The sequence below is a fragment of the Aquila chrysaetos genome, chromosome 20 (genome assembly GCF_900496995.4).
Source record: "Aquila chrysaetos chrysaetos chromosome 20, bAquChr1.4, whole genome shotgun sequence".
NCBI classification, from domain to species: Eukaryota; Metazoa; Chordata; class Aves; order Accipitriformes; family Accipitridae; genus Aquila; species Aquila chrysaetos.
In genome coordinates, this window is record NC_044023.1 from 3,073,942 (window position 1) to 3,100,497 (window position 26,556).

The 26,556-nt window shown below is 35.5% G+C and overlaps 1 protein-coding gene across 3 annotated transcripts in view; it reads right to left on the reverse strand.

The window, feature by feature from the left end:
- Window positions 1-26,556, reverse strand: part of ATG7 (autophagy related 7) — a 132,161-nt gene that overhangs the window by 27,728 nt on the left and 77,877 nt on the right. The window lies entirely within an intron of this gene.

The following is a 26,556-nucleotide window of genomic DNA, read 5'->3' on the forward strand; positions in this document are numbered from 1 at the left end:
TTATTTGTTTTGCTGTATATCAATAGCTTGCCATGTTCCACCACGTCTTTTTAATTCACAGGTGATGCGTAACTGCTGTCTAAGACCTGTAAATTAGCTTTCAGGTCATACAGAATCAAACATTTCATAGCTACTGATTAAAAAAGAGCAGTGGTTTAATTACACAAGCTATTCAAATGAATATCAGAAATAATTCAGAAACAACAAAGAGATTATAAAACATGATACGTAAGATACACTGAGTGTTCTAGTATGGGGTCACAATCACAGACTGAGCTCAATTGGAGGATACCTCTGGAAATTGTTTTGTCCATTACTTCACTCTAAACAGGGCCAACTAGATCAGGTTGCTCTGGGTCTTGTCCAGCTGAGTTTTAAATATTTCTGAGATTTCACAGCCTCTTTAAGAATCCTGCTGCAGTGTTTTACTTTACCTCCAAACATAAATCATCTCTTGAAACAAGGATCATCTTTGCCAAATTAGCCCATACCCATCACATATCCATAAATACGGCCTTTATCATTATCATCTCACCATGCTTCTTTATAGCACCTGCACATGGGAGACAGAGCAACACCTTCTTGACAGGAACAGAAGACTCATCTACTTCCAATCTTTTCAACAGCTTAAAGACACTAAGTTATAAAGGTACAGTTCTATTCACCTAACAAACCAGATAACCCATATATTCAAAAGAAATTCAGACCATAACTAGATGGCTGGTCAGAGAGGGGACACATTCCTGGATGTGCATTCTGACAGCCTGTGTGAAGAATCAATCATCTCACCACTCTTCATGGAGACAGAGATTTGGGGTGGAAGAAGGAACTAATATCGATATGTGCAAATCACGTCATATCACAAAGGCAGACTGCCAAATGTTATGAAGACCCTTTGGAACTGGAAAAATCTCCCCTCTTATTTTCAGAAAACGCCCCAACTTCTATAAGTAAAAAAAGGTCCACAGAAATCCTTGAAGTTGTATTGACTGATTAAAGTGCATAGACTATTTTCAGATGAGACAGAGAATCCCATAACAATAAAAAGTACTCTTGGAAGGTCACCTAACTCAGACATGAGTCACATTTCAATCTTACGCCTATGGTATTTTCCTGTTTAATCAACCACACTCCATCTTCACAGAGTGTAGCTGGCAAAACCAAACAAAATATGCATTATTTTAAATAAATCTGAAATCAGTAATATGAATCCTTTTCAGCTCAATTCCCATTATCAGAAAATAATATTTGGCAGAAGAAACTAACACATATTTCCCACATGCCGTTATGTCATCTTACATGCACATTTTGTACACGTCTTTAGTATAAGCATATTTCCTCTAGTGCACTGTATATAACACATAAGTAATAGCAAACTTGAAAAGCAATCAAAATATTAATTTGTTAAAATTTTGATTTATCCAGTGACTTCACTAATCTCATCATTGCTTCCATGGAGATACATGCTGTGTATACACAACATTTCTATCTTGTGGAGGAGGCATCAAGAAGTTATCGAAAACTTTCTCCTCTCTCCCCTTACGCAGAAAGAATACTCTTCATATAGTTAGAAACTAAAATAATTTCTGAAGACACCAGCTGAAACTAAATGAATAAAGGAAGATGCTGTCCAGTATTAAATGCATGAATGATACTGCAATAATCAGCTTTATTTCACGTTATACAGCTCAAAAACTTAGAGAAGATAAATGCATTTGTACGAAAATCTTACGTGCCTGTTTCTCCCATGACTATTATTAAAATCCTACATGTCACTTTTCCCATTATGCTTACCAAATAGGATAAAAATAAATATTACCCAGAAAATTGTGAGCCTTGATATAAAAGCACAACTAGTAAAATATTTAGAAAATAAAGGTAGACATGTTCTAGAAATACAAGCAGCAGATCAGGTTTATGGTTTAGTTCTACCAAAGCCCTATTGTTTCAAATGGACATAAAATTAACACGAAAAAGCACAAGGTGCATCAGCAGTAACAGACCTCTACAAGCACACTGCCTTTAAAGTATTTGCTATGCCCATACGTTACACAATTTTCTAAATAATAGAGGCAGCCTCAAGTTCACTTAAAAACCTATGTAGTGACTCAGGAAAAAGTTCTGAAACTACATGTCCAACCCAGATTCAGCTGAAAACTTGTACAAGTGTCAGATTTATTTTTATAACACTTCCATTAATACGGAAACAACTGAACAAACAAGAATTTTGATGATACCATGCAGAGATTTTGTGCTAGGAGGGTCTTGCATGACGCTTAGGATTCTGTAACCCTTTTCAAAATTGCTTTTGGTTTTCTGACCGCATAATTTCAACATCTGTTGGACTAACAGATTGTTTGCAAATACTTGTATGTGTCCTAGCTATCGAACCTCCTTATTTAATTCTCTCATTTTCCCTTTCTTGATCTGTCCTGCTAGACTTGTTTTAACAAAGCGGAAACCCACTTGCTGTCCTGTTGGTTTTTTTTCATTCCCAGAATGCAGTAAGAAAACAATGTTTTAACAAGCTCCTAACAGTAGGTGAACCTTATTTCAGCCTGATAGCACAAAACTTTTGGAAGATGGCGTGACCATGCCAAGTGATTTGTTTCTTTGAGTGCAGCAAATCGCTTACCAATTCAAAATCAAACTCACTCTGTTGCACTTCATAATTTGTAACCGAGTGCTCTGAAAAAGAAGAGGAGTTAACACAGCCCCTCCAATGTAATCTGTTTGGTACAAACCAACCTTTTTATTACAAGTCTATTTAGTCTAGTCAAGCTTAGCAAAGCACTGTTACAGCATTTCTACAGTATCATAGTAACACGAAGTATGCAGCATGCCACGCTATGGAGCTCTGTAACACAGAGTACATTGCAGATGTGCTATAGTAAAGGCTTCCAATTGCTTACAAGCCAAACAGCTTGTTTTGGCTCAGAATGCTCTTTCCCCCCCGTATGGGATTACTTTGATCTTTTTGCCTATTATATGATTGCAATTACACTGAGTTTATGGGATCAACGGGGACCGCAGAAAGAACACGTTAATCCAACTGTGAACGACAGAGTGAGAAACTACTTTTTAAAGTTTGATTGCAGGGCAGCAAATATAGTTAGTATGTTTTCAAAATGAGAATATAAACCAAGGCTGTTAAATGAATTTTCCACAAAATTCATCTTAAAACAAGCAACAGATCTCCTGCACTATCAAAATATACTTTACTTCTTCATGGCAGTAAATTTACATTATCTTAAATATCCAATTATTTTCACTTCACCACCTCCTCTTCCCCCCAGAGAAAGAACTGGAATATACTTACGAGGTGGTTCCGCATAATTTTGAACAATTAAGTGTTTTAATTCAAACAGAAAATTGTAAAATATGGCAGGGCCTACAGGGATCTCCTCTCATGCTGTGATTCCCAGCAGGTTGCACAAGCCAAGCGATGCCAGGCTACAACAGCATTCACCTGAGACGTATCCCCAGAGCAACAAACTGCAGCAGAAAGCAGTGCTGCCATTTCATCGGGCTGCGCTTTTCCTTTTGTGCCAAGAGGAGCAGGCTCAAGTCGCAGTCTGACAACATGCTGTGAGTGACACCTTTTCGGACAATATTCAAAACCAAGGTCATACTCATTTATAAAACATTTAAGATCGTATTACACTTCAAAAACTGGTTTTCTTTTCAGTAGCGAATAAAATGATTCATTTTACTCAGTGTATAAAGCTCTTCAGTTCCTTGCAGAACTGATGATAAACAGAAATTAAAAGGAACAGGTGATTATAGATATTGCATAGGAGAAAACTGAAGACTTGATATAAACCAAAACACAAAAGGTACTCTATCAATAATTGAAACATTAAGCTATTGTTTGCAACTCCTCTTTTTAAACTGAAAAAAAATCTGAGGAGCACTCTCATAATGTTAATTTAAATCTTTGGGTCTAAATTTGAGAAACATAAGATTGTGTTGAATAGCTACAATGTAGGAATCAGGCAGATAAATGATTTTATCCAAAATAAACACCTTACAAGAATTATTTTGATCACCTCTTTACTTTGGCAACATATGATCCTGCTCCCTAAATATGGATCTTGTCTTATGTAAACTTTTGCTGCACAGTGCTCACTGACAAGCTGCATTCTGGCTTGCAACTCCATATATAATAATCTTACTCTTGTCCGTTCTGACTTAACACCAAATTTTCATAACATTTTTTGGCTCGATGGAATATTCTTAGAAAATGCCAGTGTTGCATTCACCTATTGTGTAATGCTGAAGACTTCAAAACAACCCCACAAAAAAACATCCAATACAAAGTATGGTCTTCTCAGGAGTAGTATTCCTCCAAAGCATCCTCACTGGGAGCTCAGAAAAGTGATACAATTTTGTATTTTCTGTAAAGCTGACCACCTCTCTTGGATTAACCTTTCAAATGCCTGCTACTTTATCACAAAATTTATTTTAAAGCTCTTACGTAATTCTAATATTTCTGTTCTACTGTGAAAAACAAATGAATTGCTATTCTATTGAAACATTTCTTTCTCCTCACAACGGTATATAAAAAAGTTCTGTTGTAACTAAGAACAGGTTTTGATTTCCTCCACATCAGAGATGAATGTTTTTCCCCATTTTATTTTTTATTATGGGTAACAGAAAATATTTTCTAAGGAGCTAAATCGGAATTAAAGTCGTATCATACCCAGGTTGTGGTCCAAGGCACTATGAAAATAACAACATTAGAGAAAAGGAGTTTCAAAAGATGTAAATGGCATTTGGTTTCTTTGTAACTGTAAGCAGGGAAGTGTTAGCTAAGCACCAGTCATTTCTGCCTTTGAAATCCTCTCCCTTTTTCTCCTCTCAGTAATTCAAACCATCCTGGATATTAGAGTCTGCCTTTCTTTGAGCTACACATCAAGACAATTTTCAACCATATCATAAGCATTTTTAACACAGTCCTATTTGTCCAAAGGTCCTTGTTAAAGCCCACATCACCTTATGCCTTAATTCCCCTAGTTTTCTCATTGTTCTGAGAGTTATGCTGATTGCATTAATCCCATTCAGAGCACAGATCTACCATTTAGGTCTGTTATTCCAGCTACAAATCTTTGTGTGTGTGTGTGTCTGCTGGCAATACATCTCCCATGTATCACAAATTCTTTGTCCATAACTGTACGTTATTTCACTGCATAGCTCAGGCCAGCTCCTATCTTAAGTTACAGGCTGCATGTCATTCTGCTGTTAAGGAAAGCTTCCGTTGTCCACTCATCTATTTTATCAGTTACTGTGGGGCTTTCTCCCACACTGACCTATCCACAGGGGATAAATCCTCAACCAAAACTGTATGATAACAAGTTAGTAACTTGTTCTTTGATATTCCTCAAAGCTAAATTAATAACACTCAGGCATCAAAGAAACAAGTGACGGGCTACAATAAAATTTTGCTGTTGAAGTAGAATTTGTGAGTACAGCTTCAAACTACTAAAGACAGCAATTTCATTTGGGGGGCGGGAATTAAACAGGATATTAAAAGCAGGAACTATTTTCTTTGTTGCCCCTCTGCACAGCATTTAATGTAACGATCCAAGGTTTAGTTTCATTGTAAAGATGAAGGAAAGTTTTCCTTCATCTTCAAAGTCATGAGCTGTTTCTTCCACTGATAAGACTGCGTCATCAACAAAACTTGGCATAGCCAACCTTTATAAATTATTCTAGATATATACAGTTATAACTGAGAGAATAAGCTCATTTAGAATTGTGATTTTTATAAATCAGTGCTCTATCTGTGCACTCTTCAGATAAGGTAAGCTTTGAAGAAATAGGAAGAATCTTCCTAGTCACATATATTCCACCTGAATGAACGATTTTCTTTAAAAAAGCAATTCCTCCTTTCTGTAAGACAAAATATGAGTTCAGTAACTCCCTTCAGTAACTGTTTCCAACAGTAAAGTACAAAAGAAAACCCTTTATGAAAACATATTTTTAAAATTTATTTTGCTCAACTTTGATTTAAACTAGTTTTTAGCATTGAAAATAAAGGTTTACGAAGAAATTCAGGGAGTAAACAGCATATGAAGTTCACTATGTTAGATACTTCTGTAACTTCTTAGTAAAGTATTTCCTCTCTCTGTTCCAGCAAATAATCAGCTATGGAATCAGATAACAGACTCCTCGGAGTAGCACGTACAGAAAGACGAAAAGGCAATGGGCACAAGTTGTACCAAGAGAAATTCTGTCTGGACATAAGGAAAAATTGTGAAGTGACAGTGATTAAGCACTGGGACAAGCTGCCCACAGATTCAGCCCTGCACTGAGGAGGATGCTGGATGCGATGACCTCCAGAGCTCCCTTCCAGTCTCAATTTTCTATGATTCTGTAATATATTGAATAACTGGTAGTTAGGTGTTATAATAAATTTGTATCAACATTATTGTGTTAGTCAGATTACTTAGTTATATTCATCATGAACAATTAAATCCTCTAATGGGTTTAGCATCCGAACTGCCTCTTATTTACTTTAAAGGTTTATTTGTTGGTGGGGGAGGGGGGACTGCTAAGTGAAAGAGGGAGATGGCATTTCTTTTTCATGTGCTGCTCAGCATGCACCATGGTGAAGTTCCATTTCCAGCTGAAAAACCTAGGTAGCAAAGTTTAAACCAAATACCATCTAATTATTTTAATACAGAACAAATAATCTACACTTATTACAAATACATGTTTTATAATTCTTCTTATGAAAGTCACGGAACTTTTTTCTAGCTCAAAAGGTTTCTGAAAGACTAAATGATTAGCTGCCGTAGTCTGATGTAGTCATTTCCTGCTAATCTGGTATCTAAATATTGTTGCTCTGGGTGACTTTGGTGATGTAAGGAAGTAGCTGCTCATGGAAACTTTTGTATTCCTTTGTCTTTGTAGTAATACAGCTCAATTAAAATTTCAGCGACAAAAAAAGTTCTGTAACATTAACCAACAATATTGAGGGATTTAAAAAAACCCAACCCATTAACAATCATATCTCAGGTTTGGATCTGTATGCTTCATTTTCTGTGATGGTTTCTTTGAAGAGCATTCAATACTTTAAAGTCACTAGCTTCAGAAAATTTCTCTAATTACCAAATAGACATGAGACAGATATGAGAGTAGGAAGCCTAAAGGAAACAGGTCCACCTCAGAGAAAAGACTGTGTGTAAGCGGTTTGTCAGCCTACCTTGAGGCATAAATGAGTCTTCAACTGGTCTCAGGACAGCAGTTTTCTCTCACTGGGAGCCAGACCCTCAGAGGCAGCAGATAGTCCAATCACACACCTATAATAACTTATCACTGGGCCAATGCCCACAGTGATCACCCTGTTCAGCATGATAAACCTAATCTTATTTCTCTCTCAGAGCTTTTATTAGTGGCTTCCCTGCTTCTTGTCTTATTTAATCAACAGCAAAAATTTACCCCTGACATCAGTGACATAGCATCAGTCCTCAGTTCCATTTGCATCCTGGGGATACCACTCGAGAGCTCTAAATTTACATTCAAGTGCCTCCACATTAAAGCAAAATTCTGAGAAGAGATTCTCAGATTCTTTTTGTGAGTCATGATGACAGGAAAACTGTTGTGGTCATGAATAAACATCGCTGGGTTTTCTTACTTTGTTTTCATATAAAGCAAGGTTTGCTTTTTTGGCTATGTTAACTACTGCTTCCAGGGAATTGGAAAAAATAGAAATATCCGAAGACTGGAAGTGTTTTTATTTATGCAAAGACTAAGGTGTTCCTTGAAAAGTTAAAGTTCTTGAGTAAACCCTAAAATGAAGAGAACATGAACAGCTAAAATACTTTTGCACAAATTGAAAAACTTCTCTACCAGTTGGGAACAAGCTGGAACTTGCATGGGGCCCTGCATACACTGGCAAACATCTTAATTGTTCAGAGCAGACAAAGTCTGTTTAGTCATGTCTGCTGAAGTGGGAAGGATATTACAACACATCTGTGCAGTCTGTTTCCACACAGGTCAATCAGTTCTTGAAGCTTGTTTTTAAGCCACTTTCCTCCAGCCAGAACAACACACATACAGACACCATTACACAGGTTGGCCATACACCTGGCTAACGGACAAGTAATCTTTTAATAGAAGCTCACAAATGAGCAATCAAAGAAACAATCTCAGAGTCCTAGTAGACATGCAGTGCCAACACACTTACACTAATGTCTGGGAGGGATTTTGTAAGAGTCTAAGTATGCCTCAGTGAAATTTCAAAACAAGAACATTGAAAGTTTCAGTGCCCACTGAGGATAGCAATAAGATGTTTAAAACACACAGGGAACCACAGCATGGCAAATAGAACAGGCAGCAGCTGAAACTGGTAGATGAATTCAAATTGGTTTCTTCATTTATAAAAGGATGGGGTGGGTAATACAGGATTCTTTCTAAGATATTCTAGCAAGTTTTTTAATCCATGTTCCAAAATAGCCAAAAGCTATTCCCCTACAGAACATGTTGCATGACACAAAAAGATATTTAGAAACAGCGTTGAGGTGGATCTCATGTAAATCAACTATGCAAGGACTAAGTGCAACCAACACTATAAGTACAACCAACCAAACATTGTTTTCCTGCTTTGGCAGTGGTACCTCAATTTTCAACACATGCCCTCTCTTTTACCTATATGGCATTATTGGAAGGAAGAGTTTTAAGATGCAGCTATACACTGATTATGAAATGATATGTGAAGTGCCAGGTTTGTAAAGAGCAGCTTCATGACCTTTTCAATGTGGGTCAATCTTGTCCACAAGGCTGTGTTAAGGTCCAGACAACCAGCAAAATATTAAACAAAACCATATACAAATTAGCATACAAATCTTACGTGTTATGTGTTTGGATCACTCTTTCTCATCTAGGGTATGGTATGGCTCAGAAAGCCCAAAGGTATATTGATTCTGTTGTGTACAGAGAAGGGCCGGTGTGGAACCATGAGGAAATGTTATATTTGCATGGAAATATATACTCTTCCCTTCAGCTTAATTTTGCATTCTGGAGAATCTTCAGCCTTGCAGGTGATAAAGACACAGTATCCGGTGGCAGCTCAAGTTATTTATGTGTATTTTAACAAATTCTGAGTTAATATATACAAATAAATTTAATAAGTAGTTTCAACTTATTTTAAATTCCGATCCTTCAGGACAGAAAACTATGTCTAGGCTTCATGTCCCATTAAATAACTGAGTAGGATTTGTTTTTCACAAGCAAAAAAACCTAAAAGATCCGGTTCAATAAAAGGAATGATATATCTCCATTGATGTCTCCAAACTGCAGTCAAGTTCTAATCTGGGGCAGTGATAACATCAGTGACATTAGTTTAGAAACAATTGCTATTTGCTTTATTTACAGCAGCCAATCAAAAAGGGATTCATCTCTAGACTAGTACTTTTCCCACACCAAGGAAAAATGCAATTCATATGGAGACCAAGTACAAAGCTGGGCAGGCACATCACATTATTTCATTTAGAGGAATTTTTGTAAAATTATGGTATTGCTGCTCACAAGAAGAAAGAAGTCAAAAACCAACAAATCATTCAAAAGGCAGAACAAGTTCCAAGTTATTCCAATTATAAAATTTCATGCACAGAGATTAGAAGTACCATAAAAACTTACAGAAAATTATGCAGTGAGTCAAGGTTTATTAAAAGACAATGGGGAATGGGATAATTATTGCATTCCTTCATGCCAGTGAACTGGACTCAAAGAACTTTAGATGAGCAGGACAATATAGCAGAGGTGATACAGTTATGTTCCTTGACTTACACAGTATGGTATGCTTACATTAATAAAGGTAATCTTTGTTACTTTGAGAAAATGGTAGTGTCACCTTGATTTATAATCCATACCGAAACCGCAAATTAAATGCATCTCAAGAAAGGGCAGCACCTAAACCAATGAAATCAAGCAGCCGTGAGATTGAAGAATAAACATATTTAGGTTGTCTGATTATTGGTGACAGCTCTATGAAAAATGAGTTACAGGAGATTTTTTAGAAGTGTTTCACAGAAACTGAGATGAAAAAGGTATTAACTGGGGTTCCACTATCACTACAGACTGGAAGTATTTTGCAGTAAAAGAAAGGTGTCAGAAAGCTGACAGCAGCGGTGATGAGAGTTCAAAAGAAGATAGATATAAAGTAAAATGATTTTTAAGACAAGCTACAAGATGCATGGATGGGTAGACATCAAAAAGCTTATGGTGACTGACAATATAAAGGACCAAGAGGTGCTAGAATATAAAAATTCCTTAAGACAAAACAGGACAAAGCAGACATGGTCTGTAGGGACAGTGCCATATGGGACTTAATAAAAGAGACAACCCCGGATATGTAAAGATATCAGTGCCACACAAAGATACTCCCCGATAGAAAGTAGGCTTCAGCATTGATGTTATATTTGCCTGAAGAATTAGGTTGTTCTTTGGAAGTGTCCAAACAGTGACCCAGCCCAACTTCTTTAAGAAATATGGAAAAAAATAATTTTTGAAGTTTAAGAAACAGATTAAACAATACCGGTGTCTCCTGACAGCTCTGATCGTAACAAACCATTTTTGTTTTTTAAGGATTGATGGCAACGAGCTAGTTACCATCAAACAGTGTGGAACTCAGCTGACTAAGTATGGACAGACCAACAGCTGTCATTATGATAAATAACTGCTTCAGAGCTGGTTACTGAAGTCATACTCCCAAGGGCTGTACAATGGGAATTCCAGCCTCCTTCTGAACCTAGTCCTTTAAAATTGCTTTGTCTGTTTTGGCCCTAGGCTGCATATTAGAAACGATAAAAGTAGTTCTTTCATACTCAAAGCAAGACAGTTCGATTGCCAGTGTCAACATGACAAAGTGCTTATGGCTATAGGAGTGGGGGGAGGAAGCAAAAATGGCAGGGGGAGAGGGCCACGAGAGAAAGCTCTGCAGTTAACACTAGGCAAGTAAGAACAGAATTTTTCTCTCCAGTGGAAGCCCAGACTTATCCCACTGTATTTTTTACCTTCTGCATGTTGACTAGTCTCAGAATTGCTGCTCTGGCAGTAATTACAAATCAAATTCATTATAATTATTCTTACAACATAAAGATGAAGAAACATCCCGGGAAACAATTCTATGTCTTTGATATACATTCAGTGCTTATTTAATCAGTGTTTCCTTTTTTCAGAAACAGTGAAAAGAAACAACCAACAAGGAAATAAAGTAAGATAATTTCTTGAGACAAAACCAAAATGCTATGCTTAATGCTGACCTACACATATAAGGTAAGGAGATTTTTTTTCTCCCACAAAGTTAGAGTGAACAAATGTTCAGTTTCAGCAGAATACTGTATTTTGATAGCATATAAATTTGAATTAGGGACAGACAGACATACAACCCCAACAGACTGTAGTGGCTTATCACAGTATCTAAGAACATCCAAATAACACCCAAATAAGACTTTTCAAATATAATAATTAAAATCATGACCAAGATGCACATAAGTGTTCACCAAGAGCCGGAATTGAAAGTCTAAACAGTAACCTATTTAATGTTGAAGAATTATTCCACTACCTAAGAAGAAATATTTCTAATTAGAGAGATTTTAAGACCTATAGAGAGTGTGTTTCTGGAATTTGCAAAATTCAGAGAGAGTTCACAACACTTCAATGTCAATTTGAATTTTTAAATGTTTTGACTCATGTTGTCGTTAATTTTTTATGAACAGAAAATGCTCTAAAGAATATAGTCAAAACATCCTCAAGAAAAATCCAGGTAAGGTTCAATTTAAAATTATATACTTTATATTTACATGATGCGCGTACATTTACAGAACATGGGAAAAATTTTCTGTCATAGTACAAAGCCTGAAACAAGCCTGTGAATGCAAAACCAGTAAGTTAGCTTGATGAGCCCTTTAAGATACGACATAGCATGCAGTAATCTTAAATTTGATTTTAGTTTATGTACAGTAAGCTTTCACATACTTTATTTATAAACTCTTATTTGGCAATTTCAATTATTTTATTCTGTAGTGCTTCTCCTTTTTTGGACATCTGTTTCTTCACACATTTTGCCCCGAGGCAAATCAGCTGTCTTCACAGCTGAATGAAATTCCCTTCTCTGGCTCAAAGGAAAACATTTTTTTGTTTGTTTGTTTGTTTAACTAGAAAGAAGCCAGCCATAAAAAAGCAGAAACCCTTACCTATAATCTGGGTCTTCGGATGCTAAGAACATTCTTCCCACAAATATCTGTACAGTCTGAATTTGAAATGCAAGAAAATAAGCTTGTCTACCACAGGTTATTGAGTCTGTCTTAACTATCTTTACTAACATTAGGCCTTCTCCTAAACATTTTGTAATAAAAAGAGGTAATTACTGGAGCTAAGTTCTGTTATGCAAATAGTTTTCAATTAAACCACACTGAGGTTTCTGGAAAACAAAGCCAACAAAAAACCAGGGATGTTCTTATATCTTGACTCACTTATCACAGTAAGATGTTACCATCCATTAGCTGAGACACAGTAGCCACCTTTGAGTGCAGTCTTCATTAGTACTTCATAACATTAAACTGCAGGCTCAGTTTCATGTTGCATGTTACTGCAAATATTGGACTGTCTTCAAAAGACACTGTTCTACTCCCCTCTTCTGCACTACATCTAGCAATCAAACAACTACACATGAACTGTCAGCAGAAAGTAAAATCATTAAAATCCGCATTACTTGTAACTATTTTTCTTCAGTGCTCATTGGTATTAAATAACTATGTTATAGTAGCACCCTAGGACTCCTCTCATGATGTCATCATTTGCTAAGACATGTCCAAGCTAATCAGAAATCTGTTTCTTGAGTTCACGCTGTAGTCTAAGGCCTGTGTACTGCCTATGGATGGAATCAGCGTACCTTATAAAGCCTCACTGTTGTTATCAGCTGTCCTTTTGGCTACCCATATTCCTGCAAACCAAATATTCTGGCATATTTATTGACACATCACTACATTCAAAGTATTTTGAGTAGAGTATCAACCAATAAAGTGTCAACTATCTCTGATTTTTTGTTCAAGCCATGATTCTTAAATGGCTATATATTAACTGAGTTGTGAATGGTAACATGAAGAAGAGAAAATAATGATCTTCTAAATCAGTGCGACTAAAAAAAACTGGTGCATGGCTTGGAATAATGCAGGAAAAGAATGTTTAAGCTAGCAAATTATAAATGGATATAGCTGCCATCATTGATTCAGAAGAGAAAGTGAGACACAGGAAGGGATAGGAGATGCAGAGAATTTGGAAGGAGGAAGTTAATAGAGAGCTATATTTAGGCAGGTTTTTTTTCATCTAAAATTTTCCAGAAAATGCATTACAGCCAATAGTTTTTAGACAAAAGAAAAGCACCCAAAGCTGTCTGGAATATGATAGCATCCAGTTATCAACAACAAAAGTTCCATAAAATCATCCATCTCTTTTCATCAAATCAAACCATCTCTGAGCTCACATTCCTCATTTAGGCCTGACCACTTAATTCTCTCCAATCATCTGATAAATTTAAACGCCTGCTGTAGCCCGGGTAAGATGTAGGCTTTGGCAGAGAAATCAGCCTAACAAGCTCTCTGCTTGCTCACTCTTGTCTACTGTTGCAGTTTATCATGCTTTTAGTGATGGCCAATATAACTGTTTATGAATTTGCACTGTGAAATGACTTAGGAAAGTGACCTACCTTTGAAGAACAAAAACCAAACAGAATCTAAAACCAGTTCCTAACAGAAAAAAAGGGAAATGGAAGTGACTGGATGACAGTGAAGCCAAGGAGAAACTCTCCTATTCAGTCAGTCTCAGAGCAAATGATTCAGCTTCAGCCAGCCTAAATTTTTCAGTTTTTCCTTTGCCTGTAAGTGTTCTACGTCAAAAGATTCTTTTGCTTTTCCAACTATGACAGTACATCTAATACAAAATATTACCTTCTCTGCAAACCTTGCTGTGCTTATTCCTTAGACTGCCACAGCTATATGACCACTAGCTAACTGTTCCACATCACAAACTCAAGATTGAGAATCACCGCAATGATTTAAAAAGATAGAAGCGATCAATAATTTCAACAATTGGAACGCTGAAGGAGTTTGCTTGTTAAGTGCAAGCTGCTAGTACTTGATGGCTTAACAGTATGTCTAATGAGAGACATCATCTTCAACATTAGGCTGCCTTCCCCAAGCAAACTAATGCATGCCTTCAGTACTGATTTGAATGAAGACACGCTTACCCAATTGCCACTTCCCTTCAGGTACTTATTTCTGTCTTTCAGACAAACTATCACGCATGACCCTCCTGTTTATGAGATAAAATCAGAATATGTCTTTTGGTGACTAAGATCCTAATTCTGCTCTCTTTGAAGTCAATTGGAATTTTGGCATTTATTTAAACGATGAAGGATCAAATCCCAAAGTGTTTGTTCAGCAGTTTTGGAAGAATGCCAGTCTTCATAAAATCAATTGAAACACATTTTAAAGACATGGCCAATCAAAATATTTATTTTCAGATTCATAGACTCATCTCAGTATTTGGCGTATCTTTTCAGCTGAAATGCACACTGATGCTCCTTGGCAGAGGTAATACAGCGCTGCAACATGTTCTACAGATTTCATTATACAATATTCTTGTTAATGCAAGCATTTGAATCAGAAGCTTGTGAAGACTTAGCAGTACTGAAATACTATTCACATTTCGTTTCTCATCTTCACTAATGGAATAATGTCTTTGATAAATCTGGCACATCAAGATCTTAATCCTACTGCTGGAAGAAGTTCATGAACTTACCAAGGTTTTCCCCTTGAGAAAAGAATCCTTTTCAAGATAAGCTATAATATTTATTTTTCAAAAATTAATTCTATTGCTTCAATGAAAAATAAGGAGCCAAAAAAAAAAAAATTGTTGAGGGTATTATTGTCGTTAGTTTCTAAAATTACTAAGTAATAATTAAAGTGAAAGATAAGACCTTTCCACTGTGGCCTGTTATCACCATGTTCTTATATTTTCAGTACACAACATATTATGATAATTTGCGTGATTTTCAAAGCTTTATAGAATCACAGATAGAATTAGAAGTTGAGGTGTAAGGATATCTGAAGGCTTCCAGGAAGAAGAGAAAAGGCAGCAACCATATCTCATATATACACAATTTGACACAATTGTGGAGTGCATAGGTGAACAGATCAACTGAAAGCAGATCCTTAGTGCAACCATTTTGTTAGTTCTTGGAAGTCTTGCATGAACATGTTTTTAAAAGATTAATAAAAGTCCAGCATTCATTGTAATCTTCTTTATGTCTTGCTGGATTATTAACAGGCACAAATTATCCAGAATTTCAATTTCTACAGTCTTTTGAAAGCTCAAAGTATTCTACAAATATCCGTTTCCACATCTTGCTGTCTCCATTACAGGCACAAAGACCAGCACATATTCTCTACTCTTAATATTTAATTCATCTCCTTTCCATTTTGACAAGGCTTTTTGTTTGAGAACTAACCAAAACCAGTTTTTTAACTTAAAATGCAAAATTAAAAACAAGTTGTCAGAGACGTAAACTGCTCTGAAGAAAAAAAGACTTACCATCTCTAAATTGATGGTTAGCAAGAAATCAGTGAATAATATTCAACATTCTGAAAAGCTGCAGGGATGGCTCTGTTAATAAGGACTTGCTAACTTAAAATAACAACTGTGTGTTTATCCCATCTAAGAATACTTAGTGTTAACAGCCAGTCACACAGCAAGAAGAACCAAATATTCTGTGTTGAGATAGCAACAATATAGGTATGTTAGAATTTCTTTATAATTTTTAAATGTAATTTTGTGTCTACTTCTAACAATGCCATATATATATATATATGAATATTTTACTTGGTTTTAAAATTTGAATATATATTATAAAAAGCATAATACGGTTTTTGTGGGGAGCAAAAGAATTTCTGGTTTTAATTACTGTATCACAATTAAATTACCTAATGTACATAAGATCTGCAAAGTCTTGGAAACAATAGTGGGTGGTGTTTCCTGGAATAGGGCGATATGTCTTATGACTGGGAAGGAACACACACCACCTCATTTTAATGTTAAGTCACACAGTTCAATCCACACAGTCAGGCAAGAATTAAGAACAGGAAACAGAGGGACTTCTTGTCAGGGTAACTATTCAGAGAATGGAAAAGTTAATTTAGTAGCCTGAGGCAAATAGTTAAAAGTAGCTGAAGTCAATTATATTTGTTTCTACAAAATAGTGTATCTATTGCTAGGTTAAGCAAGACCTCAGAAAACATAAATAACTGATTTTAACACTGGTTTTAAGATTTATATATTTCAAGAGCACACAGCACAGTACTGCAACACATTCTGAAAATTAGTTCAGAAAATATTTCACCATTTTGCTTGATTATGAAAAGGTTACAGTACTTAAATTACATTAAATTAAATACATACTGCGTTTAGATACTCAAACTGAGTATTGAATACAAGTCTTCCAAGTAAACTGAAAGCCATTTCATACTGAGACACAAAAACCTAATGTGCTAGGACACATTATCCATGCTTTTTTACTGTTTTGTGTACAGTTTAAAAAACTACAGCTTAAACAAGTCTTGCATAGTTTACACCCAATTGTATTTTTTAAAGCTTCATTCCCAGTTAATCTAGAAAAAGTAATCTAATTCATATTCTATTTCCAGTAGGTGTAGCTAGAACCAATCTTCAATTATTCATGTTGTGAGACTCAAAGGGAAACTAAAAAATGTTCCCAAATCATTCATAAATGTAATTGATTGTTCAACACTGCGTAAGATCATACTAAACTTTCAAATAATGTTGTACATTAATGACTTAAAGTTTAAAAGTAAATTGTCTCATTTTCAATCAGTGCACCAATTAGCACTGTTAATTCGAAAGTGCACAGCTTTAAATTTACAAGATACAATGCATTAGAACAGTCCACTTTCACAAAATAAAGTCAGAAGTGTGTATTATAAATTGTGGAAGTTTTTACTGTAGCTGTAGACATTAAATTATTAACTTTTTATCAGTTTCTCAACACGGCTTAATATTTCTTTGTTTTGAAGTATACGACTTCTCTTGCATGTGATTTGTATGAAAAACAGGTTAAGTAGATCACAATGGAGCTTGTGAAATTATGCAACTACTGAGTTCACCAAAATTGTTACCATTCAATCAAGACACTCTCTGTAATTTGTCTTAAAAATCACAAAAGTTGAGTCAGTTTTCAAACTGATTAAGGAAGGCTTGAACCTTATTACTCTCTATATAAGTCAATAGCAAAACTTCCCTTGGCTTCCTTGTAAGATTTTCGACTTGTTCAAGACTGGTTTTGTATATTTATTACTAAACATGGTTTCAACATATCTTAGACTTGTTCAACACAGTTATAAGCTACATTGTGTCTACGGACAGAAAGCAGCAACATGTGAACAAGCTGTCTAAATCCAACAATAATGTGGTCTAGCACCATTATTTTTAAGCCAAATTTTTGCAAAACCTAGGTTTATGGTACATAGTTATTAACTTACATAAAAAATGATGACAAACATGAACAGAAGGGTTATGGTCAGCTCTGCTTCCAGAGATTTAGGCACTGGGCAGTCCTACCATACCCAAACAGAAGCCTCAGTCTGATAAATAATATATTCTATTAATGAGTAAATGCAAAATTTAAAAAAATTCTTGGTCTCTTCCTAGCAGTAGAAAGCACTAGAATTGTGAGCATAAATTAATTCTTCAAAAAGGAAGACAGAGATGGGAACAACATTGTCCAGTAGGACTTTTTTTTTTTTAATTTGGAACAGCAATTATTTTCCAAAACTGTTTGTCCTGACAAAACAGAAACAGCAGCTTTGCTACAGGGGTAAACAGTAGGTCCATCAGACCAGAGAGAGCTCTAATAATTATCGAGCTGAACTTTAGCAAAAAGTAGTTTGGTTTTTTCCTTTTTTCTGCCTGTGTCAACACAGTCCCAAATTTCAGAAGTAGTATTCATGAATAATTGATGTGGATGATAATACTTGTCTTCTAATATCATGCCCTATATTTAAAACCAACCAAGTTAGGAAGTTTCTGAATGTTTAGACATCTGCAAAATTAGCTCTTGTTTCTACTGAACCATTTGCCCTTCCATGCCATCAACTCCATTCAGATCCATGAATTAAAAAGTTTTCAAATGATTTTTCTAAAAATGGTATTAAAAAATTTAATTGAGCAATATAATCAAGGGCAACTCTTATTTCTGCTAACTAAAAAGCATGGCTAAACTTTTAAGCTCAATATGAGATTTCAGTGTAGTTCAAATGTTGTAAGTGATTAAAGCTTTCAGAAGTGCAGGCCTAGTGAAATACAAGAACTGGGCACAACGACAGATTTATGCATGATATGTGATCTTCTCCAAGAATTATTATGCTTTTGCTTAGAATTATAGAAAAAATTAAGTTAGGGACATCTGTAACCCCCACACCAAGCAGGGTTAAGGAAATCAGGCTCAGACCTTGTCCAGTTAAATTCTGAGTATCTCTAAGAATGAAGATCCCACAACCTCTTTCTGTCCCTGGTCCAATATCAGACCACCCACATGATAAAAAAAAAAAAAAAAAGCACACAACCTTTTTCCTTATATCAAATCAGAATTTCCCATGCTACAACTGTCCTGTGACCATGTGCTTCCAGGAACAATCTGGTTCCGTTTTCTCTGTACATTCCCCCCAGGTACTTGAAGAAGGCAGGAGGATCTTGAAAACTCTCCCCACCTCCCAAATGAGGAACAATACACTGATATGGAGGAAGATGGCTACAGAAGCACTGCAATGTCTGATGGTAAGACCGACAGATCTGCTAGAGTAACAGAGCTGATAAAACTGGCCTCTTCTAGTCAATCCCAAACAGCTCTAAGTCTCCTGAGCAGTCTATTGGTGTCTGCTGGAATATAAGATTCTCTCTTGGGGTCTCATTTACTCAAGTGTCGCAGAAATAGTTTGCATGCAACTGTAAAGAAAACTCATCCCATTTTAAACCTTCTCCTCAGCCTAGACTAACATCACTGTCTTCACTCTCTGAAGAATTACTCCCACCTATAAGGAACCAGTTGCAAGCTCTGCAACTTCTTTTGACACACCAAGAAACAAAGCAAGGCTAAAGGCATGAACATTTACCCCTTGCATATATTAGATGTTAGCTGTAAAATCACACACCCTTGATAGGCATGTCCGATTGACTACTTTACTGCTGTGCAATTAAATTCCATATGTGTAAACTAACAGTAAGAAACTAATGACTTGGTGTCCCACTGCTTAAATTCACCCTTTTGCTTTCCCGCATTTGACAGCATTGCATGCTTAGAAAGACAGAAATTTTGTGTTTCAAGTGCAGCACCCTTATTAGGTTTGGGGGACTATTTAAAAAAAAAAAAAAATTAAATTAGATACAAGTGTGAAAGCGTGGAATGTAACGACTTTTAAAACCAAACCTAGTCCTCAGGATTCTATGAAAACTTGTCTCAGAATGAAGACTTCTCTGTTTGCATGGGTAATTTAAAGTAAAAATCTTGACAATTCACCACATTGTTGTTGAACAGACAACAATTAAGACTATTGCTTTGTAAAATTACAAATGTTTATGGCTAAAGGTTTTTTCTTCACAACAGCAGAATCATTTTTGTTCAGCTTCATACAAATGAAGCCTGTATTGCTTATAATCAAAGCTGTTTTGCAAAGTGCCCCTTTTCTTTAAGTTAACCTTGATCTTAATTAGAAACCACATTTCAATACCTATTCAAAAATGTGACTTCCCTATAAACAATCCCATAACAAATACTATAGTAAATGAAACAATGGACAGGTATAATCTTACTTTTTTGACTACAAGGAAAAATTCAGTCAAAACAAAGTTAAGTGGTTGTTTTATTTAGTTAAGACAAACAAGTCCAAACAAGCAAAGACACATTCTCGATTTAAGACTATTTTCCTCCAAGCAGGAAAAGGAGTATCTTTAAAAACAAATGACATCTGATTTTTTTTCTCCAAATATCAAAATATTCAACACATTTAATTAGGAACCCCCCAAAAAAGACGACTTGCACACACTAAAGAACTATTCTCTGATTGCTAAATATTTTTCTACTTAAAACAACTGAAACAAAGACAGCATGAGAGCATAAATACTTCCAAAATGCAGCACTTACTGAGCTTTTTCAAAGAAGGTTTTACCTCCTTATTTTCAAAATACCAAATACAATAGAGGCTTGAGTTTCCATGTACAAATACATTCTAATATGCTAGATTTTGGTCAGCACCTTATATAACTCAGAGGTTTGCATTCGCACATAGCCTGAGAAGCACGTCTACAGCTGCCTGGATGAAAAATAAAAAACAACCCCTTCAACAAAGAATTCCATCTTTATACCACATTCACAAGGACCATACTGCCACAACTACAATTCTGATTCACAGGTAGTTAGCCAATTAACTAAAAAGCCAAAACAAACCAGAACAAGCCTTGATCACATCCTGGCAGTCTAGAATTGCACACCTGGAAACACACTGTGGAAAAGAAAGCGGGAGGAGGGAGGGAAACATTAGCTTCACGTTAGCTTGGATGCCTATTCAACACCAGGACTTCCCTGGGAACACTAGCCAGATACATTGATGAATATTTTTCATAACTTAATTGCAAATCTCGCAGTAAGTTTACTTTCCAGTTGTATGTCCTTACTTGGTTGATTTTTTAAAATTGCCTTCTTATGACTCTTATGCACCCATGGAAACAAAGACAAGCAAGGGCTACTGTTTTGTTGAAGAGCTGGAAGACATCTGTGAAGGCAAGCCAAATCCCTCCTCTTTTTTCTCTTATTCAAATATTTGATGAATAATAACATCAGCACTCAGAAAATGCGAAGTCCCTTATATCAACTAACCACTCAGAGGGCAAGATAACCTGCTTCTTTCTGTTTATTTGCCTAACATTTCTAAAGACTCACAATACATTGTTTAAATCATGATACAACACTCTACAAACATGAAGGCCTATCAGTTTGGCTGAAGTATTAACAACGAAACCTCCCTTCAAATAATAGCAGCAAAAAAATGTCAGATGCAGCCCTACATATTAACATAGTTTAGGAGCTAAGTGCATACAAAAGCCACTGTCCAAATTTGCACTTAGTGTTATTTTTATCCCACAGTTCAAATATCTGAAGATGAGTATTTTAATACATTGGAATGAAATTTGACTGTTGAACGGAGAGAAATAGATTTAAGCCACTTCCAATCCAACTTTTATATTTTGATCTTTTAAATCCCTTCCTTAGCAACAAAACACAACAAAGCATAAATACAAAGTTAATTTATTACCTACATCTTCATTGCTTAAGTTTCTTCTTTTCTCTACTAGTCAGCTAAATGTGACTGAGCTCCATAAGAAACAGCATTAGTCAGTGGCCTAAAGCAGAAGTGGCAATATAGGGGTCCCATTTGCTGAAGGTACAATTTTTTTTATTTATTTCTTCCTCCATCTGTGAAGAGGGGAATGTGAGAACACTGTGAAACCAATTATACTTGAGACATGATAACTGATGAAGTGCCAAGTGTAAGACAATGCAATTAGGAATCAAATTTTGTAATACCTGCATACTTGTTTATTAAATTTGACTTTCTCTTATTTTCCCAAGAGAAGTTACTGAGGAGAGCTGGGAAAAGTCTGCTACACAAGCAAGAGCATTCAAGAAGTGAATATGTGAATTTCTGTCAAAATTCAATTATGTTAATTATGAACTAATTTATAACCCGAAGATGTTGACTGGTATTGAGTAACTTCAAGGAGTTTAAGATCTCAGAGAAGATCACTGCATGTGAAAATTCTGATAGATATTGAGAAATACCCCAGAGGCTTCACTTCTCAAATCAATCCTTCATCTCCAAAAATACACAATAGTACTGTAAGCATCATATGAATACTTCAGATGTAATCTACTCTAACTCCCTTCCTATTTCAACTGAGCAAATCATATGGAGCTGTATTTTGTAAAGATATCTGCAAAAAATGTATATTGCTTTAAATTATTAAAAACACAGCCCTTAAAATGGGACAATGACTGCACAGTAACTACACTAACTGTAACTTATGACATAAAAGAGGAATACTGCTAAATACTGTTAAATTCTAATTTAACCATTTGAATGTTAATACAAATACCTAAATTAAATACAAACAACAGGAACAGGGAAACCCCATCTGCACCATGGAAAGAACTACAGGAATAAATTAGCATTACAGTTACAATCATGGAAAGACCATGCCTAAAAACCTGACTTTATTATCAATGCACCACAATAGTAAAGCTTGAATGAACATTCGTCAGATAGCCATAGTCCCTCAGTAATTCTTTGTAAGAGAAAAAGGCTTGTGGTAGAAGGCTTTGTGCAAAAGACCCTCCAAAACCACACAATATTTGCATAGGAGTGACCTTCATAATTTGATTAGCAACAAGATCCTGTATGTTAGTATGAAAATATTCCTGCTATTTGCTAAAATTATAGATTGACATAAACATTTCAGAACTCAAATGAACCAAAATATCACTTAATTCACCATAAATTTTTTGCTACGTTATTGTCAGAATGTAACTGCCCATGTCAAATTAAGTACATATGCACTTATAATCAGGCACAAAAAACAGAGCAATGCTGAAATAGATGGTAAATAAGCTCATTGGAAAAATACATCTCTTTTTGCTGGACTATAAAAGTAAATTGTAAAAGAATGCAGCTACAAATATGCAGTTGCAATGTCAGAAGTCTCCTGTTTTGTAACTAGAACTATCACAGAGGAAATAAAAATCGGCTTTCAGTTTTGCATTGGGGTGTGTTTTTTTTTTAAAATAGGTTTTGCTTTCTTTCTAGCCTTCCCCTATCCCCCCTGCAATTATCACATTATCTGGTAACATTAGATATCTAAATCAACTTGAGAATCTTAGTTATTCTGTGAAAGCAATCAGGCAAATACATGATTAAAATATCTTTAACTGTATCCTCCAGTTATAATAACTGAAAAAAAGAAGGAATAGTTGATTTAAGCTTTGCAACAGTATAGTGGTATCCTAGGAAACCATAGTACAGAATCAAAGAACACTCTACATGACAGCAAAGAATCAGATAAACAACATGCAAACGGGCTGAAGAGGTACGAGCTGTAGTTTACTTTTTCACTTCAAATTGCCCTTCAATTATGTCATAATGCATCTACTAATTAGTAAGAACACACTTTTGGTACATGCTATATTAAACTTACTTGTAATGCCGAAATACATGCACAGACATGGCACAGAAAACACTGATGTAGCCTTAATGAAAATTAGCACAGGAAAGCAATGCAGTTGCATTTAAACCAGTGGCAAGTATCATTTGCTGGGTCAACAGCACATTATACCCATACCTACTATAACATGTATTACCTGAGAATGACTCTGGGTGTCAGATAAATACTCTTGGGACACTTACGACTTGATTCAGTTTGTATTCAATATAACAGGAAAATAATGAATTTTCAGATGTGGGGTCAAATTCTCAACGAGGTTCAAAAAGATAAAAACTCAGCATCCCAGTGAAGTTTACATGTATGCTTATCAATCACACTAGTTAACTAGCTGAGACAAGGAAAACATTTTATTTTTCAAATAATAATCTACTGAAGAAAAGTTGAGAAGTATAAAAAAACAGAAAACAAGAGTTTGAATAATATACAGTGAACACTGAAGAACAACCAGAATACATGCATATCAAAGACATGAACCCATATACACTAAGACCACAACATCCCACCAGCAAGGCAAATGCAAATGATTAAATAAATCACCATGTAGACAATATTCTTCAAGGAAAAGCAAAGGCACTGATTTAAAACATTTCTTTTATGTTTGCTTTATTACCTATAAGTAGTTCCTACATAATAATCTGTACACACAGAAAACAAGAAAAAATTAAAAGAATGTGAACTAAGTTTAATTTTGTATATAATTCACAAAAAATATATACATTAATAATTATATACAATACATGTTATTAAATATTATAACTAGTTAAACATATATTAAGTTGTGATCATTGAGCTTCAGTGCCTTGCTTCAGTGCCTTTGTATTTATGAATAACGTTCAATTGTATCCCATGAGCTATAAATAAAGGTCAGTAATCGATAAGGCACTTAATAACAACAGATATTTGGAGATAAACCAGAGTCAATTAAAGTAATGCTTGTTCAGTTGGGTACAAGAACTTGCATTAACAAAACATTGCGGCTGAGATGACTGGCTGGATGCCTTAGGGAAGCAATAATATAGTTTTGTAGGCTAAAGACTTTGTTTCCAAATTCATTGCTTTTGCATGACCTTGTCAATTCAGCAGCCAAGAGTGATTTCCCCTGCCCCAAGTCTGTGGTGTTGGTACCAGCTGGTAAACTTGGGGTTTTTTGTGTGCAGCTTTCAGGACACCTAGGTTTTTTACCTCCTTGTCAGACAGAAGCAATTATGTACGACTAGAATATTCAGAAAAATTCAGGGTAACACTGTAAGGTGGCTCACTTGTTTCTAATGTCTTCGTCTTGCCTTGGGAATTGCTGTTTTCCATTTTACTCCCAATTGTGTTGTGTATTAGTTAACATTTAAAAACCGTGGAAGCATTATGAAATGAATTTTTACTACCTATGCTGAGGTGGTCTGTCACTCTAATCAATACCTACCTGTTTTAAACAGTATATGCTTGAAACAAAGCACTCTCATTAAAGGCACTCCTCATAATGTGAACTCAAGAACAACCTACATTTCATACAGATGCGTTTTCAGAACAGTGCCAGCTGAGGGTCCTGTCAGAACCTGGTTTCCTTCCTCAACAACAGCCCTTTTAACATATGTCTAGCAAGAGACTTCCTTGTCATTCTTTGAGATCTTTCTCTTCTTAGAAGGTTTAACTCTAGGAAATACGTATTGAGAAGAGTTGCTGGTTTGTTGTTTTTAATCAGTTTGGCTGCATCCTAAGTCTTGTTTCAGAAAGACCAGAATCCCACTCTACCTTGTACAGAACAATAATGAACTGAAATAGAACATCTGCTCCAAAGGACTTAGCTAAGAGACATATAGACAAAAATCAGGAAGACATGAGAAACAGAGGTAATTTGCCCAGTGCCATAGTACAGACTTAACCAGTGGGCCCACTGCCTACACTCTTTTCTTCTTGGAAAAATTTAATTTACAGGTCTTTACTGTATATTTTAACTACTGCCTTAAACAAAAGGCATCTCCCTCTCTCTTTTACCCCTAATACCTCTTAAAAATACTGCTAAGTGAAAAGCATTAGGAAAGAGGAGAGAGGAAGTTATCACCATTACTCTAAATACCCAAGGTGCACTAATTCTCAATTTACAAGAGTTAAAGAAGCCTTGCATGGGCCATAGTGAACCAAAGCCATGCCAAATATTTACTGAAACAGAAATACCCCTAGCTAGTTTTTCTCACAGTTATAATGGGTAATGCTCTGGTTATTGACTATGGAGTCATATAAGCAATTTTCTTTCTTCAAAAGGAAATCCTTTATGGGTCATACACAAGTGCTCAGTCACTCTCTATGAAAGCCTACTGTGAAGTTAAACTGGAGTTATAGTTGACAAACTTTAAATAAGTACCTTTCTGCTCTCTTCCATAAGAGGGAACTGATAAACATCTGGTCTTTGGAAATTACTTTGTGATGTTTGGATTTTGTACCAGCAAACTACTCTCACACACTGTGGTATATCATCACATGATACTGTACTTTTCCAAGAAAAACCTAGTAAATTGAAAATACTTCATTACCATGAACTCTTGTTTCTTAAAAGTTACATAATTACTGTGCAATCTCTTATAAGATCTTATTTATTTTAGCTTTAATTATTCACTTCAATGAAAGGATTATTTCATAAAATAAATCTTTTCACTTTAAAAAAATACAAGCCTTTTTTTCTTCACTGTATATATTTTGTTTGCCACTTGCCAAACTGTTATTTCACATATGTGAAAAGAAAACTGGATTGAATACACATGAAATAAACTATTGGCAAAGGAAGTGCAAGGGCTTGCCATTGAGAAGATTAGATTCACAAGAAACGCCTTTTACTTTTTCCAAAATCAACAAACATATTAAAAAACCCAACAAACCTCATAAAAAGGAAAAGAAAAAATTTGTATGAAGGGAGAAGGGATTTTTCAGGTAACTCTGAATTTCCAAGTTATTTAAATTATCCTCAAAAGACTTGCATATTTCAATTGTATTTTCACTGGAACACTAGGGTTCACTACACTGAGTAAAGACAGAAAATTATTAAGTACTGTTTTATTCAAGTCCGTATTCCCCACTTGTTTAGCAAGACTGAAAACTCCTGACTACATCATCAATAATTCTGATTAGATTTTGTGGAAAGAGCACTTAAATTCTGCAGCTTTTATTAATTTTTATTCCAGCTTGCTTAGTGCATAGCCTACAATATAATCTATTTCAGTC